General features: G+C 37.6%; 1 protein-coding gene and 1 pseudogene across 1 annotated transcript in view; both read left to right on the top strand.

The window, feature by feature from the left end:
* The window catches only part of HS6ST3 (heparan sulfate 6-O-sulfotransferase 3), a 627468-nt gene that overhangs the window by 460056 nt on the left and 149794 nt on the right, over positions 1–17618 (top strand). The window lies entirely within an intron of this gene.
* LOC125281784 (ubiquitin-conjugating enzyme E2 variant 3-like) lies at positions 326–10861 on the top strand (annotated as a pseudogene).

The following is a 17618-nucleotide window of genomic DNA, read 5'->3' as shown; positions in this document are numbered from 1 at the left end:
GTTAGTCTAGAATTCAAGGTTTGACCCCAACCTAGATTTCGAAACATTTTTGCCTTACTTCCCTGTAATCAATCATTTATTCATTCATTCGACAAATTTTTATTGACCCGTAGTATGGGCCAGGAATGAGCAAAAGTTTCTTATCATACTTGTACCCTTCCCTAAGTCCACATTATATGTTCTTATCTCTGCCCCTTTCCTAATGCAATCCTCTTGTCCTGGAATGTTCTTTTTCATCACACCTGACTATAGAAATCATATGTATCTTTTAATACATAGTTAAAATCCCTTGTCTTCCACATTATCGGCCCTGACCATATCCATAATGGCCCCATCTTCTGATATAGACTTAACCATGGCATCCACACCAGTGGATAATCTTGTCCCTCCTGTTACCATTGGCTTGGGTCCCTTGCTGCGCCTTCCTTTCTGGGTAAGTGAATCTACTTGTTACCCCTGAATATGCCATACCCTCCTTACGTCAGGCTCACATTTCTCAATTGGCTTGTAGATTAAATTCTATTATATATAATGCAGTCACATAATACATTCTATATATGAACATATATATATACACACGTCTGTGTATGTATAAAATATACCATATTAAGTTTCTACTGTATATCTGGTGTGTGTATATGTATATAGTAGATACATATATGTGTGTGTATGTGTGTATATACACATACGTATGTGTATATATAATACTGTGTTAAATATCTACTATTTTATATAATACAGTCAAATAGTACAGTCTTTCTGTTTCGATACATGTAGAAACACATCTCTATACACACACACATAAGCATGTATGTATATATATAAAATTTGGTATGCAGTCCCTAGTACGTAATGGAAATTTAATGCCATTGCCTTCCCTTGGGCTAAATGTATTGAGAAAGCTCAATAGTTAACTAACAGGAAGTACAGGTCAGAGCGTCATGGTCTCATGGCTGTCTAGTGTAGGACATGGGCCACGTGTGTGAAAGTGGTGACACCTGGGTGATGTTGGCACAGGCCACCTGGACACATCTTGGCACAAGGAACATGCTATGAGCTGTGAGAGTATCTCATAAGCTTCCTGATGGGGGCCAGAAACAATCATGCTTTCCCAGTTCCTGACCTTGTCCCTTTGCCCCTCGTGTTCTTTTTTTTTTTTATGATATGTTAGCCACCATACAGTACATCATTAGTTTTTGATGTAGTGTTCCATGATTCATTGTTTGTGTATAACACCCAGTGCTCCATGCAATATGTACCCTCCTTAATACCCATCACTGACCCATCCCAACCCCTTAGTTTGTTTCCCAGGGTCCATAGTCTCTCATGGTTCATTCCCTCTTCTGTTTACCCGCCCCCCCTTCATTCTTCCCTTCCTTCTCCTACCAATCTCCCTGCTATTTCTTATGTTCCACAAATGAGTGAAATCATATGATAATTGTCTTTCTCTGCTTGACATTTCACTTAGCATAATCTCCCCAAGTCCCGTCCATGTTGCTGCAAATGTTGGGTAATCATTCTGATGGCTGAGTAATAGTCCATTGTATCTGTGGACCACATCTTCTTAATCCAGTCATCTGTTGAAGGGCATCTCGGCTCCTTCCACAATTTGGCTATTGTGGACAATGCTGCTATGAACATTGGGGTGCATATGGCCCTTCTCTTCACTACGTCTGTATCTTTGGGGTAAATACCCAGTAGTGCAACTGCTAGGTCATAGGGTAGCTCAATTTTTAACTTTTTGAGGGACCTCCACACTGTTTTCCAAAGTGGCTGTACCAACTTGCATTCCCACCAACAGTGTAAGAGGGTTCCGCTTTTTCCACATCCCCTCCAACATTTGTTGTTTCTTGTCAATTTTTGCCATTCTAACTGGTGTAAGGTGGTATCTCAATGTGGTTTTGATTGGAATTTCCCTGATGGCTAATGATGTTGAACATTTTTTCATGTGTCTGTTAGCCATTTGTATGTCTTCATTGGAAAAGTGTCTGTTCATATCTTCCGCCCATTTTTTGATTTGAGTATTTGTTTCTCATGCATTGAGTTTGAGAAGTTCTTTATAGATCTTGGATACCAGCCTTTTATCCGTAGTGTCATTTGCAAATATCTTCTTCCATTCCATGGGCTGCCTCTTAGTTTTTTTTGACTGTTTCCTTGGCTGTGCAGAAGCTTTTTATCCTGATGAAGTCCCAAAAGTTCATTTTTTCTTTTGTTTCCCTTGCCTTTGGAGACGTGTCATGAAAGAAGTTGCTGTGGCCTATGTCGAAGAGGTTACAGCCTATGTTCACCTCTATCATTTTGATGGATTCCTGTCTCACATTGAGGTCTTTCATCCATTTGAAGTTTATCTTTGTGTATGGTGTGAGAGAGTGGTCAAGTTTCATTCTTCTGTATATAGCTGTCCAATTTTCCCAGCACCATTTATTGAAGAGACAGTCTTTTTTCCACTGGATGTTTTTTCCTGCTTTGTCAAAGATGAGTTGACCATAGAGTCGAGGGTCCATTTCTGGAGTTTGTATTCCAGTGGTCTATGTGTCTGTTTTTGTGCCAGTACCATGCTGTCTTGGTGATCACAGCTTTGTAGTATAGCTTGAAATCAGGCAACGTGATGCCCCCAGCTTTGTTTCTCTTTTTCAACATTTCCTTGGCGATTTGGGGTCTTTTCTGGTTCCATGCAGATTTTAGGATTGTTTGTTACAGCTCTTTGAAAAATGTCATTGGTATTTTAATAGGGTTGGTGTTGAAAGTGTAGATTGCTCTGGGTAGCATAGACATTTTAACTATGTTTAGTCTTCCGATCCATGAGCATGGAATGTTTTTCCATCTTTTTGTGTCTTCTTCAATGTCTTTCATCTGTGTTCTGTAGTTTCTAGAGTATAGATCCTTTACCTCTTTGGTTAAGTTTATTCCGAGATATCTTACGGTTTTTGGTGCTGTTGTAAATGTAATCAATTCCTAATCTCTTTCTTCAGTCTCATTATTCGTGTATAGAAATGCAACTGATTTCTGAGCATTGATTTCGTGTCCTGCCACACTATTAAATTGTTGTATGAGTTCTAGTAATTTAGAGGTGGAGTCTTTTGGGTTTACCATATAAAGTATCATGTCTGCGAAGAGAGAGAGTTTGACTTCTTCTTTGCCAATTTGAATACCCTTTATTCTTTTTCGTTGTCTGATTGCTGTTGCTAGAACTTCTAGTACTATGTTGAACAATAATGGCGAGAGTGGGCATCCTTGTCGTGTTCCTGATCTTAAGGGAAAGGCTCTCAGCTTTTCCCTGTTAAGAGTGCTATTCGCTGTAGGCTTTTCATAGATGGTTTTTATTGCCCCACATGTTCTGACACTATGTCTGTCAGGCCAACCCTCTTATTAGTTCCTGACTCTCTTTTCATCTCAGGGAGCAATCATCTCTCCAAGAAGAGGTTAGGCCTTCTGGAACACTGGCAAAGGTAGTGCCAGGGTTGCTAGATGACTCTTCTGTGTAAAGAATGGATTTCCCTGAGTGTAAATCCACCTGTCCACCTGACCCCTATTCAAACAGAGATAATTCATTCCCTGCCAGTCAGCACATCAGCGAATCCCCATCTGCAGTCTGAGGCCCAGGAAGAGATGTACAAACATATGTTTTATTTCCTTTCCATCCTCCTCTTCTCTTCCTTCCCTCCTGTCCTCCTTTCCTTTCCTTCCCTTTCTGTCTGCCCACCTATCTCTTGCCTTCTGGTTCCTCAAGATATGGCCCTGCTTTGATGTACTTGGTACACACAATAAAACATTCTGATGGTTAAAGTAGCCGTTGTCACCTTCTATTGAATTGTTGATGTGTAGGCTTACAGATTGAAAGCATCTCACCTATTTGTTCTTGATTGTGCAGTGCATTAGAAATATTTTTTGTCTGCTTCTTTGGAAAAAGATGGAAATCAAACAGATAATTAGCAATCTGTGAATTATGCCTCCAGTCTTTGAAGACCTTTGTGGGCTATGGGTTCTGAAAATATTGCTGTCATAAGCAATAGGGCTCTTGATTACTCTAAAACTGAATTTAAAAAGGCATTGCTGGCCATGTTTGATCTCATATTTGGTAGCTCTTTAGAAATGCCATAAAAACAAGCAGCACTGCTAGAGGAAGTGAAGAGGATTTCCTTATGGTATCACAAAGTTCGAATCACATAATAATCATCAGTGGACTGACAACCAAATTCTCATGGTTGACTGCTATGCAAGAAAATAGAAATGCTTTTTAAAAAACACATTTTTTTAAAATGTCAATACTATTTGGGGTCTAGTGTTTGTTAAAATCTTTTCTGAGGTGAAAGTGAAGACAGGAGATCCTCACTTCATTACTCATCCTGGTCTTGAGCCAAGAAGGTTGGAAGGACACAATTGTCTATTCATGGCATGTGTCTGATTCTTACCTTCCATCCCTTCCCAAAGAAACTGAGGCTGAATTGTAGGCAATGTATAAAATCTTTTGAAACTTCTGTGTTTAAAATCACCATTTGCAAAAAGTAAATATTCTGATTGAAACAAAGGAAATCTATAGTGAACAGAATCTCTATGGTCCATTTTTAATTATGAATGTAAGAACGCATTCTGTCTTTATCTCTTTTACACATGCTAGATGCACCAGTTCCTCAAGCCATCATTGTTAGAAAACAGCCTGGAGTTAACATGTCTGAAGCGATTATTTAATTTGACAAGGGCAGTACCAATTTTTCCCCTCAAGAGTTTACGTTACAAAATGTTGAAGAAGAAACTTCTTGGCTGAGTTATCTGGCTTACCAGCAATTTTTTGTTATTTTTATGGTGTTTATAAGTGAGGTAAAAGCTCACCTGAGCCCTTAGGACACTGTTAAATTTCTATTTTCTCTCTGCCAATATTTCTAAGGGGAGAGTAAAATGAGCATCTTAGTTCCTTACTTTATGCTTTTCAATGCAACTGAATTTCTTAATCTAACAGTCTTATGATGACAGGGGCTGGAGAAACTGAAACCTTGAGAGTGGGTGGGTCATCCACCTTCCTTGGGGCTGAATCAGGGACATTGCACATGTCTTAGAAAATGTGCTTCAAAGTCTAGTTCAATAGGGAATACCAAGGTGTTTAGAACACATGAGATTACTGCTTATGTCCAGGAGGGTGAATGCATTAGAAAACGTCATTACTGATGTTCAAAATATCATTGAGTTCTTACTTGAAACTTATAAACGGGCTGCCAAAGGGAGGCTTGCTGATTTTTGCTTAGGTTTTCTTCATTCGTATCTATCGCAAAATAGTTAATCTTCTTAGAAGTCTATTAAAAAAAAAAAAAAGAAGCAACAACAAAAAACACTAGTCCTTTCATTTACAAGATTGTTCGAAGACTGTCTGTTATCTCAGTAATGAGCTATCTCCAGGAAGAAAATACGGATTGTACGCACTGAAGAGTATCATTGCTGGTGCTGAGAAAAACCAGGCATTGTGGATGAAGAGTAAAATGAAACTCTCCCAAACACACGCAGATCTTGTCCCTCCGATACGTGCCACGTGCACATTTTGGTCCTGGAAATTGGCTAAGGATGGCTGGGAAAGGAGAGACAGACAATATGGTGATAGAAAGTAAAGATGTATCTTCTAACACTCGTTTACTTGTCAGCCTTCTATGATGCTGTTCGGGGCTCTCTACAGATCCTGCGTCTCCAGAACAAAGGAATGGGCTGAGCATAGTTCATACTAGTAAAAGATGTCACTCATTTTCATTGTTATTATGATTACCGCAATTATAATTCAGAATCTGTGGTTGCCAAGAGGAAATTAGATAATGTATAAAACATAGCAATAGATAGAATCCCCTCCAGAGCTTCCAACTTAGACTCCTTTTTCTGTGCCTTTGTTCATAACCTGAGAGAATTATGAAGATCATCTTTGGTCTACCTTTGAAAAAACATTATTAAAAATAACTTGTGTGATTTTTAAAAAGGCAGGAAAAATAAATTCTAGCAGTGGGACTAGATGCCAGGTATAGTTAAAAGTTATACGCTGAGTTGAGCAGAGCAGACCACTAATGCAATTAGTAATTTATTCTCCATTAATGCTTTCCATCCATGATTTCTCAGGATACTTTACAATATCCCGATTATATCACATACCCTTTCATTTGTTAAGGGAAACCTCATTTTATTCCTATCACAAGTCAAAGGTTCAGATCTGTAAGTTATTAGATAGTGAACTGATCTTCAAAAGGTAGACCAAAAATACATTGTCAGAACTCATTCTCAACCCTATTTCAAACTTCCACTCACTTTGGGACCAGAATAAGGGACAGAAGTCTAAATGAAACCCAAAATATGATGGTATGGAAGAAGTGTGTTTGGGGCCAAGGCTCTGGGCTAAAATAAGGGTTACCATAAAGCTTTCTTCTCTTGGCCAGTGCGCCACTCTGAGCCATTCCATAGTAGAATGGGAGAAAGGGAGGCAAAAGAGGGGTGCTGGTTGCGTCCTTCAACAAACTGGCTATACTGAGAACCGAGGGCTGATGTGCCTGAGTTCAAGATGTAGGTGGGTTCTAAATCTTCAGTTTCATAGCAAACTGACTGGATTTATGTATATTATACCTAAAACAGTGTCATTGTTGCTCTAAAGCCATATTTGGGATGCCTTTCTACTGGATGCTGATTGTCAAAACCTAGATGTGTTAGAGCCAAATAGATTACTCTGACATCCTTTAACTGTGTGTGTGTGTGTGTGTGTGTGTGTGTGTGTGTGTGTAAAAGAAAGAGAGAGAGAATGCATGTGTCTCGATGGCTTTTTTTTTTTTTCTTCTGGGACATGCCTAACGTAGCAAAGCCAAGAAAGAAGAAAGGTGGAATTCAGCTAGCTCTAATATTTATTCAGTACAAGCAAAAAGATATTCTTTTCTTATTTTTACTTATTGCAAAGCAAAATGATAAAAATAACAAGGATAAGTTTAAAAAGAGAAAGACATCTAGAACTCATTCACTTTATTTTATTTTTTTTTAAAGATTTTATTTATTTATTTGACAGAGATAGAGACAGCCAGTGAGAGAGGGAACACAAGCAGGGGGAGTGGGAGAGGAAGAAGCAGGCTCATAGCGGAGGAGCCTGATGTGGGGCTCGATCCCATAATGCCAGGATCACGCCCTGAGCCGAAGGCAGACGCTTAACCGCTGTGCCACCCAGGCGCCCCTAGAACTCATTCACTTTAAAGATGGAGCAAGAAGGGACTGGAACAAGAATGCAAAAGCATATCTTGTCATCATTGTTGCAAAAGAAATTTGGGGGCAAGTCTGAAACATGCTTTGCTGTGAGTGCTGATGGTTTAGAGCTGCTATTGGTGACTTTTGCAGAAGGAACTTTTGTGAAGAAGCTGCCTGGCTGTGGTCATGCTGACACCAGAAGTGTTCAGTGGAGTCTTATCCTGCATGGCAGTAGATGTGGGAAAAGAAGTGGAGAGAGAGTGATGGAAGTGTGTCTGTTCTAAAACTCTGTTTTAACAAGTTCAAGTTCAATAGTTAAAGTTACCATCCAGACAACTGTGAAGAAGAAGGGGCACACCATGACCAGTAGCTGAACTCGGGCTTTAATAAAACGATTAACAGGCATTGGCCGAAAAGAAGCACATCAAAACTGAAGCAACATCTGACTTTGCAGTTGTATGTACATGTCACCCACATTAAGATAAAGAATATTCCTGGCATTCTAGAATGTTCAGTTGTACACTTCCCCCTAGAGGTAGCAATGATTTTTTACTTCTATCACCATTGATTAATTATTACTGATGTTCATAAAAATGAAATAACACTGTGTGAACTTTTTGTGTGTGTCTGGCTCCGCAACAGGATGTCTTATGAGATTTATTCACATTATTTATGCATTGTTAACTTGTTTAATTTGTAATGCTGTCTACTATTCTATTTTATGTCACAATTTCTTTTTTTTTTAAAAGATTTTATTTATTTATTTGACAGAGAGAGAGAGAAAGAGAGAGAGAGAGGGAAAAGCAGGCTCCCCACTGAGCAGGGAGCCTGATGTGGGGCTCAATCCCAGGACCCTGGGATCATGATCTGAGCTGAAGGCAGACACTTAACCGACTGAGCCACCCAGGAGCCCCTATGTCACAATTTCTTTATCTGTTCTTCTGTTGATAAACATTTGGGTGGTTTCCAGTTTCCGGCTATTAAGAATAAGAATTCTGTGAACATTCCTGTACATGTCTTTTGATGGATATATGCACTTGTTTCTCTTAGGACTATGCGTAGGAGTGTGATTGCTGGGTCATAGGGTAATAATGGCGAACGGTTTTTCAGATTTGTTTGCACCAGTTTGGCTTCCTCAAGGAAGATATGAATGCTCCAGTTTCTCCACATTCTTGCCAACAAGTGGTATTATCAGTCTTCTGGATTTAGCTATGCTAAAAGGAATGTTTAATTTTCATTTCATTAGTGATTAATTATATTGGTTTTTGCTAATTTGCTATGTGGATGTTCTCTTTTGTATAGTGCCTGTATGTTGTGTATTTGCCCAATTTAAGAAGTAGGTTTATGGGCACCTGGGTGACTCAGTCTTGAACATCTGACTCTTGATTTAGGCTCAGGTCATGATCTCAGGGTCATGAGATCTAGTCCCCACTGGGCTTCATGCTGGGCGTGGAGCTTCCTTGGTATTCTCTCTCTCCCTCTCCCTCTACCCCTACTCCTCCTTAAAAAAAGAAAAGTAGATTTATCTTTTTCTTACTAGTTTGTAGGAGTTTCTGAGATATACTAAACTAAGCTTTTTGTTGGATATTTGTATTATAAATATCTTATCTTCCTCTTGGATTTTTCATTCTCTTCCTGGTATTTTCTGATAAATTAGTTCTTAAATTTAATGAGCTATAATTTATCATTTTTTCTTTGATGTATATTGTTTTTGTGAACTAATTAAGAAATTATTTTCTACCCTAAGGTTTAGAGATATTCTGTTTTCTTCTGGAAAAAAATTTTTTTTTCACATTTGGTTTCTTGGGCCGTTTCATGTTAGTTTTTAAATATGGTGTGAAATAATGGGACAAGGGTCATTTTTTCCCCCTGATATAGATACCCAATTTCTCCAGAGCCATTTCTTGAAAATAAATTTTTTCCTACTGAATTTTAGTGACATCTTTGTCATAAATCAATTGTCTATGTGTGCATCTATTTCTGGACTGCCTATTCTGTGTACATATAGTCTTTTGCAAATTTCTTTTCCACTTAGTATATTATGGTTATATTTTTATGATAATAAATATTCAACATAATGCACTTTCAATGAATAGACAGTATTTAATTTATAGACACACTAAAATTTACTTAATCCCTATGGCTTATGAATTCACTTATTAAAGTTATTTTCTCTCTTATGTATACTGAATCATTATGAATCTTTATCCCATACAAAAGCTGTAAGAATATCAAGACAATTAAATTTTTAATGAAGAGAAGCTCTATTATATACTGTGAAGTGCATTAACATAGCATCAAAAGAACTGAATTCCAATGAAGATTCTGCCATTTTATTAGGTCTCAGCTATAATTTGGGCACAATAACACCTACTTCTCAGAATTATAACAAGAATATAGCACCTTAATGGACATGGGAATTCTTTGAAAATTATAAATTATTATAAAAACATCTTTTGTTATTGATAAATGACAAAAGCTTGACAAGCATTATATCATTTTATCTCATTTGACAAACGTTAAGTCATTCAAGCTCGTTCATGAGGAAATGGACCTTACCTGGGACAAGACTAATTTAGAAGAGACCTCCAATCTTCAGTAATTTTAAATTGTAGTAACCTTTTAAACATTAAGTACCTGTCTTATCCCCCAAATTGGAGCCATCTTAAATCTGTAATTGTTGGGTTAATCAAATAAACGAGTTCAAAGTTTCAAGTAGTACTTCCCCTGTGTTCCTTGTCATCACCTGATGAGGCATGGCAGGCAGACTTGCTTGCCTAGATTGCAAAAATCAATGAAGGTGTCTCAGACATAAATTCAAAGACCTGGGAAAATGATGAGAATAAAACAGCCCATAAATTTACTATGGTTGGAGTCAGATAATTATGCATTGCTTGGACACTAGCAATTTCAGCAATGACATTGCAGAAGGATGGTCCTCTCAGACATTTTAGAATGGTGTGCAGGAGACATGATGACCTTGACCTCTTCAGCCTTCCCAAAGTAGAGAGCAACAAAGATGTGTCTGCCTTTGCTCATTCCAAGGTGTTGCTCCTCACACTTAGCACCTTGGATAGCTCTCAGGCCTACATTCCTGAGTTCCAGGGAACTATGGATTTATTCAGAGCACTAGTCCCAGTCCTGTGACATTTTAGTTAACACAGTGTCCTGCTTGTTAGCCAGTGGAAATAATAACCTAAATGACATGGAAGCAGTGCATTTCCAAAAAATTAAATGACTGGAATTGGATGCAATTGTATTCATAGCAAATGCAAGCTATCATTACAAGTGTTTTGAAAGTCATTACTCATAGGTGCAGGGTTCAACAAAGTCATGAAATTGTTGAGGGTAAAATGTCATTTACCTGCTTTGTTGATATATCAGTCCCTGACCTGGTTCACAGTTTTGTGGAACAATAAGAAGAAAGTGCACTCCCCTTCAGTTTCAGTGAAGGACTATTATGATATGAATAGTGAAACATTTTTCAAGTTTTCCTTGTATACTTAGAACTAATAGGGTATCTGAATTCATCAAAACCATGGTGAAAGAAGATAAAGCGACTGAGAAACTAAAAATCATTTATCTGTGTTCTCCCAGAATAGTTAAACATTTAATTCCAAATTGCAGAGATAACTTAAAAGGAACGCTATCCAAAATTTCCAAAGAATAGGGTGTTAAAACTTCTTTATCTCATTACTTGTTCTCACAACTGTTTGGTTAAGGTGGAGGGTGTCTACATTAGCTTTGTAATTTAAATCCTTAGAGTGCTAATTAAGGAGGAAAAAAGTCACAGCCTCTTTGGAGTTTTGCGGTATCTATGTACTGTCTAGAAGAAATGCAGCTTAGATGCAGACACAAAGAGCTTGAGAGTAAGAGGGTTGGAAAAAGATACATCATGAAACAGTAACCATAATGAATCTGGAGTAGTTATATTAATATCAAACAAAGTAAACCTCAATATAATAAATATCATTAGAAACAAAGACATTTCATAATGTTAAAAGGGTCAACATGTTAGAAAGATATAATCATTATAAATGTATACACACCTAATAACAGAGACCTCCAATACTTAAAGCAAAAAATAACAGATTTGAAAGGAGAAATACACAATTAAAAAACGGTTGGAGATTTCAGTACTCCACTCCAATAATCAATATAACATAAGAGAAAATCAGCAAACGTATAAAAGACTGAACAACATTATCAACCAGTGTTACTTAATTGATATTGTAGCACATTTTGTTCAAGAACTACAGAACACACATTTTGGAATGGAATATTCTACAGGATAGACTATATGCTGGGCCATGCAATAATTCTTAGTACGATTTTTAAAAATTGAAATCATGTAAAATGTATTTTCTGACCACAACTATGTTAAATTAGATATCCATGACAGAAATTAATCTGTGCCAAATATTTGGGTACTAATATACTTCTAAATAACCCATGGGTCAAAGAAGAAACCAAAAAGGGAATAAAAAATTATTTTGAGTTGAATGAAAACTAAAAACAGGTAGAAACTGCGGAATGCAACTAAAGAGAGAAATTTATAGCTCTAGATGTTTATAACACCAAAGAAGGTTTCCAGTCCCAATAAACTAAGCTTCCATCTTAAAGAAAGAAATAGAAAAAAAAAAAAAAAAAAAAGCAAACCAAATCCAGAATAAGCAGAAGAAAGGAAATAATAAAGACTAAAGGAGAAAATTATGTGTTTACAAATTACTGAAATGAACTCAAGAAGAAATAAATAGAAAGTCAGAAAAGATGAGAACAAGTAAATTTAATTAGTAATTTAAAATCTTCCCAAAAACAAAAGTCCTGACTCTCTTGTCCTTAATAGTGAATTTATCAAATGCCTAAAGTGATAACAATTTTTACAAACTCATAAAATAGATGAAAAGGGAACACTTCTCATCTCATTTTTTTTTCAGGCTAGAATTACCCTGATGCCAAAGCCAGACAAAAACATTGCAAGAAAAGAAAACTATAGATGGGTATCCCTCAAAAATATAGATGCAGAACTCTTCAACAAAATATTAGCAAAACAAATTCTGTGGCATATCAAAAGGATTCTATCCCATCAGCATGTGAGATTTGCCTTAGGAGTGCAAACTTGGTGTTACAAGCTGATTGAATAACCATATTAATAGAATAAAGAACAGAAACCACAATGGCCATCTCAATAGACAAAGAAAACACATTTGGTATATACATATCTCATCAAGGATCCACATCTACTTTGGAAAACATTTTGGGAGTTTCCTAAAAAGTTGAACATATCCTTACCACACAGTCTAGTGATTCCAAGTTTCACTTCTAGGAATCTACACAAGAGAAGTTAAAAAAAAAAAAATTATACACACACACACACACACAGAGAATTGTATGTGAATGTTCACAGCAGCATCATTCATAATAGTCCCCAACTGGAAGCAATCCAGATGCCTATGAATTTAAAACTGTGGTGTATCCATATAATTAAATGCTATTCAGCAATAAAAAAGGAACAAAATACTGATACATACTACAGCACGGAAGAACCACAAAAATATTACCCTCAGTGAAAGTAGCCACACAAAAACACAAAGCCCTGTATTATTTGATTCCATTTATATGAGATGTCCAGAAAAGGCAAATTTACTGAGACAGAGAGCAGATCAGTGGTTGCCTGGGTTTGGAGGTTGAAGCAGGATTGAGTGCAAACAGACTCAGGGGAATTTTTTGGACTGATGGAAATGGTCAGAAACTGACTTGTGATGCTTGCCAACTCTGGAAATTTATAAAAATCATTTAATTCTACATATGAATGGGTGAATTTTATGGTATGTGAATTATATCTTTAAAAAGTGATATAAAAAAGTCTTAGTATTTTCATCTGTAAAAAATGAACATACACAACGTTACGTGTGTGTGTGTGTAAGAAATGAGATAATTCATAGACACAACTCGGTACAGTGTTTGACAGAGTAACAGTGAGTCCACGTTTGTCGTCATCGTCCTCCTCCTCCTCTTCCTCTTCCTCCTCCTTCTCTTCATCTTTATACTGAATCTAAACATCTGTCTTGAAGACTGTAGTTGTTGAACTGGACAGCAGAAAATACTACCCAAGCCGGTGCAGATTGGTAACGTTCAAAATTCATGGTCTCTAACTCTGGCTGAATGCTTTGATACCCCGTGGCAGTTCTCTGACTCTCACTCAGAAGCTTCTATTCTTTTCACAAAGCTCTTCACAACTCCATCTCCCTCCTCTCACGCACATGTAAATGCCACCTTCTACCTCACGGAGAATAGCATGTCTATGAAGGGATCCTTTGAAAATATCACTGTATCTGCAATGATCTTTCCATCTTCTTTATCCCAGTGTCAAAATTGCCCCTCCTCCTCTTCTTGGGCTCTTCTTGCTTTTGCCCCAGATGAAGTCCTTTGACTTCTTCAGAGACCTTATCAGCATTCTGCCATTAATAAACACAACCAAAAATATTTGCCAACCCAAAGCTCCTTTTCATTCTGTTTGTCCATTCATGCCTTCACTGATGTGTCCAACAAATTTTTATTGGATGCCTATATTGTGCCAAATATCTTCCCAAGGATGGGAGAAATGATGGTCAGCAAGAGAGAAATGGCCCTTGCTTTCATGGAGCTTATACAGTTTCATAGAGAAACAGTAGTTAAAAGTAGTTAGAAGAGGGGCACCTGGGTGGCTCAGTCGGTTAAGCGTCTGCCTTCGGCTCAGGTCATGATCCCAGGGTCCCCATGGAGCAGGGAGTCCACTTCTCCCTCTGCCGCTCCCCCACTTGTGCTCTCTCTCTCTAAAATAAATAAATAAAATCTTTAAATATAGTAAAAATAGTTAGAAAACGAATTAACTAATCTTAATTACTAGTAAGTACACAAAGGAAAAATATGGGAATACTAAGAGAACATATAGTGGAAGGTCCAGGGATAGATCACTGTACGTTATATTTAAAATCAATTGTGAAGTATGAATAGGATTTAGCAGGCAGTTGGAGAGGTAGGACGCAGGGGTAGGGAAAGGAATTCCCAGCAGAGGGACCAACATGTACAAATGTCTTGAAGCCAAATATAGGAGAATTGCTTGGGTTTGGGACTAGACAGGCATAATTTGAGTCCCAACTTTGCCACTGACTTAGTGACATCATGTGGTCATGAGGTCACAAAGTGACAGAGCCCATCTGAAGATCTAAGAGCACAGTGTAGTCTTTACTATCCTGCATGAATAACTTCATACTTTCCATACATTATCTCACTTAGTCCCCACAGTAACTCTAGGTATTATTACCTTCACTTTGAAATGTGGGATCAGAGATTCATAGGGCTTGATTCGCTCAAGGACACTGACTAGTAAGTGTTAAGACAGGCTTTACTAAGTCTTTTGGAATAAGTTGTGTTACAGTGACTCTACTAAACTTGGCATAAAGCAAGAGCTCAATATGATTTCTTTTTACCTATTTCTTTCTTTTGCCCTTTCCTTTGACATCATAGGACCATCATCAATTCATTGAAATACATTACACTCATGCTGATTTTTTTCCAGTATTCTTTTCTTTACAATATTTTTGTTACATTAAGAGTTTGCTCCTATTTTTTTAAATATTTCACTTATTTATTTGACAGAGAGACAGGCAGCGAGAGAGAGAACATAAGAGGGGGAGTGAGAGAGGGAGAAGCAGGCTTCCCACTGAGCGGGGAGCCCGATGCAGGGCTCGATCCCAGAACACTGAGATCATGACCTGAGTGGAAGGCAGCCACATTACGACAGAGCCACCCAGGCGCCCCAAGAGTTTGCTAATATTAAACAGGGATATGGTTAATTTTTACGCGGCTGAGGGTGTTTTCATTTTCTCTTTATGTTTGCTGCTGTTTAATATCACAGTTGGAAGGTCCCAGCAACATGTCTGAGCTTCATATTCCTTATTTCTGAACACAAGGGATTTAACCTAGAGAGTAAGTATGGTCATTTCCATCTCTAATAGGCTGTGAATGTATCTTTCTGGACTTGCGTGTAATTTAACTTTCAAAATTTTACTTCTTTATCAAATAGTAGTTATATTTTATGCCTTCACAAGAATAAGTAGATGAAAGTCATTCACAGAACTATTTCATCTTGTTTCAAGATATAGAATTTGTAGATAGGATGGTGCATCTAGTTAGGTGACTTTTTTATATAGAATAAATTTATGAGCCAAAACATTCGAAGTTTACACTGTAAGACATTTAAAATGTCTTAAAGGATAATATCAATACATTTTAATTATAGAATGTCATCTGTGATGAATTACACCAGTATATTTGCCGATTTTTTGTTATGCAGGATGTCATTTAATCATGGAATAGAAAACGTCTTTCTCATGCTAAGATAGATGGTCTTTTAAGCCAAGATAAACACCAGATTTCCACTTGTATTTGTTTTATTTATGACACTCACAAGATAGTGTGACTATGGATTGTGCGTAGAGTAATTTGTATTTTGCTAATGCCAAAGTCCATAAACAGTATTGAATACGAAGTAACAGTACATTTGTAAGGCCATATTTAAACACAGAAATAGATAACCAAAAGTAGCCACCATTTCAGGTAGATTTTTCTATTTTCTTAATATCTAACTTTAACTTGTAACAAAATCTTCTGAAAGGGTCAGTATCCAATTAAACTCTTGTACTAAATGTTGAATACGGAAGCAGTTGCTTCTTTACAGAAAATATGCCTTCTGGAAACTTCTAAAATGCATGTCATCTTTTGAGTATAAAAAAGCACATTTGTTATCCTAGTTCAGAGATAATTGCTTGCCATTAGGTTGGTTGGGACGTAAATTTTACTCGTTTCTGTCAGCTAGTGTGTCAACTTCCTAAACTCCATCTCCATCTGCCCCTCCAGTGACAAGCCGAGTATCATTTTGCCTTCCGCCAAAATGATAATGACTCGTAAATGTAAATTTCATTGAAATCACACGTGTGGAAACATTTATTAACTTTTCTTTCTTTTTTTTTTTTTTTTAAAGAATAGAGAAATCGGATGGGCTGATCTTGGTTCAGCAACATTATATAAAAAAATCCCTTCCAAACTAATTTGCTTTCCTTGTTACAATGGTGTAAACATATTATTGATTTCCTCCCCCCCCCTTTTTTTTTTGCAAGAGTTATATATACATGCATTTGGCTGTCAGGGCTTTAGACATAATAGTGTTATAGAAGAGGTACTTACTATGCCTTCCTCTGGGTTGGGGAAGAGAGGTTGAGAGACTAGCCACCTGCATGTGCCCTTGTGCCAGGATTCTTGTCTCTGAGCCCAGAAGACACAATTTAACACCACAGACGGTGACTCTAGGGAAATGCCTTTAATAAAAATGGCTGTTAGTTTCAAAGTACCGACTGCGTTTGTTTTTTTCCTAATGTTCACCAAGTCCTAACTGTTTGTCGTGCTCTGTTTTAAGCTAGTTGTACATATTAATTTCTTTTAATCCTCACAAGAACCCTTTGAGATAGATACTGTTATGACGCCCATTTTGCAGATGAGAAAACCAAGGCACAGAGAGGTCTCTCTCACACACTCAGGCTTAGCTGGTGAGAGGTGAAGCCATAATTGAACCCAGGCAGTCTGCTTGGGTGGAACCTACCTTTTTATACACGACAACTTGTTGTGGGTTTTTTGGTGGTGGTGGTGGTGGTGGTGGTGGTGGTGGTTTTTGTTTTTTGTTTTGTTTTGTTTTACCTTTTAGCATCCTGTCTTACTCAGTCCTGAGAAAAACCCAATGAAGCAGAGTGAGAAAACTGATGATCAAAAAGTTTAGACAATGTCCTTGACTGTACACAGCTAATGGAATTAAGTGGCAAAGCGATGCTTGGCTGATACTAAGGCGCATGCTCAGAATGCCTTCTGACATCCTAAGAAGCGCCGCCCACTGGCCCATTCCCTGCGGGGCATTGCGCTGCTGAAGAGGGCAGAGTAGGGAAACTTCACAGTGTTACTGTCCCGGCATTCCATCCTATGCCTGGAAAAATCCTGTCTGAGGGCTGCAGGACTGGCCCGTGCACACTCAGTGCTGGGGCCCACCAGCTCTGGGAAAAGGGAAGACAGAAGAGGGTGGTGAGCACACAAGTTTAACTCCCCCTCTTCCCCTCGGCTTTTTTTTTTTTTTTTTTTTTTTTTTTTGTATTAGGTTCATTTGGTACTATGTACATTCAACCTGCTCATCCAGCCTTGAAAAGAAAAGAAAAGGAAAGGAAAAGAAAAAAAGAAAAGGGGAAAGAGAAAAAGAAAAAGAAAAGAGAAAAAAGGGCAGTTTTCTTATAAAGATATGAGATCCTGGCACATTAGTCTTACATTTACCCTTGAGGATAAGAATTCTTGCTGATAAGAAGTGAGCTATAAAATATGGATACCATGTCTCAAGTATTTAAGGA

The sequence above is a fragment of the Ursus arctos genome, unplaced genomic scaffold (genome assembly GCF_023065955.2).
Source record: "Ursus arctos isolate Adak ecotype North America unplaced genomic scaffold, UrsArc2.0 scaffold_10, whole genome shotgun sequence".
Taxonomy (NCBI): Eukaryota; Metazoa; Chordata; class Mammalia; order Carnivora; family Ursidae; genus Ursus; species Ursus arctos.
The sequence above is the reverse complement of the archived record's forward strand: the minus strand, read 5'-3'. Positions and strand labels throughout refer to the sequence as shown.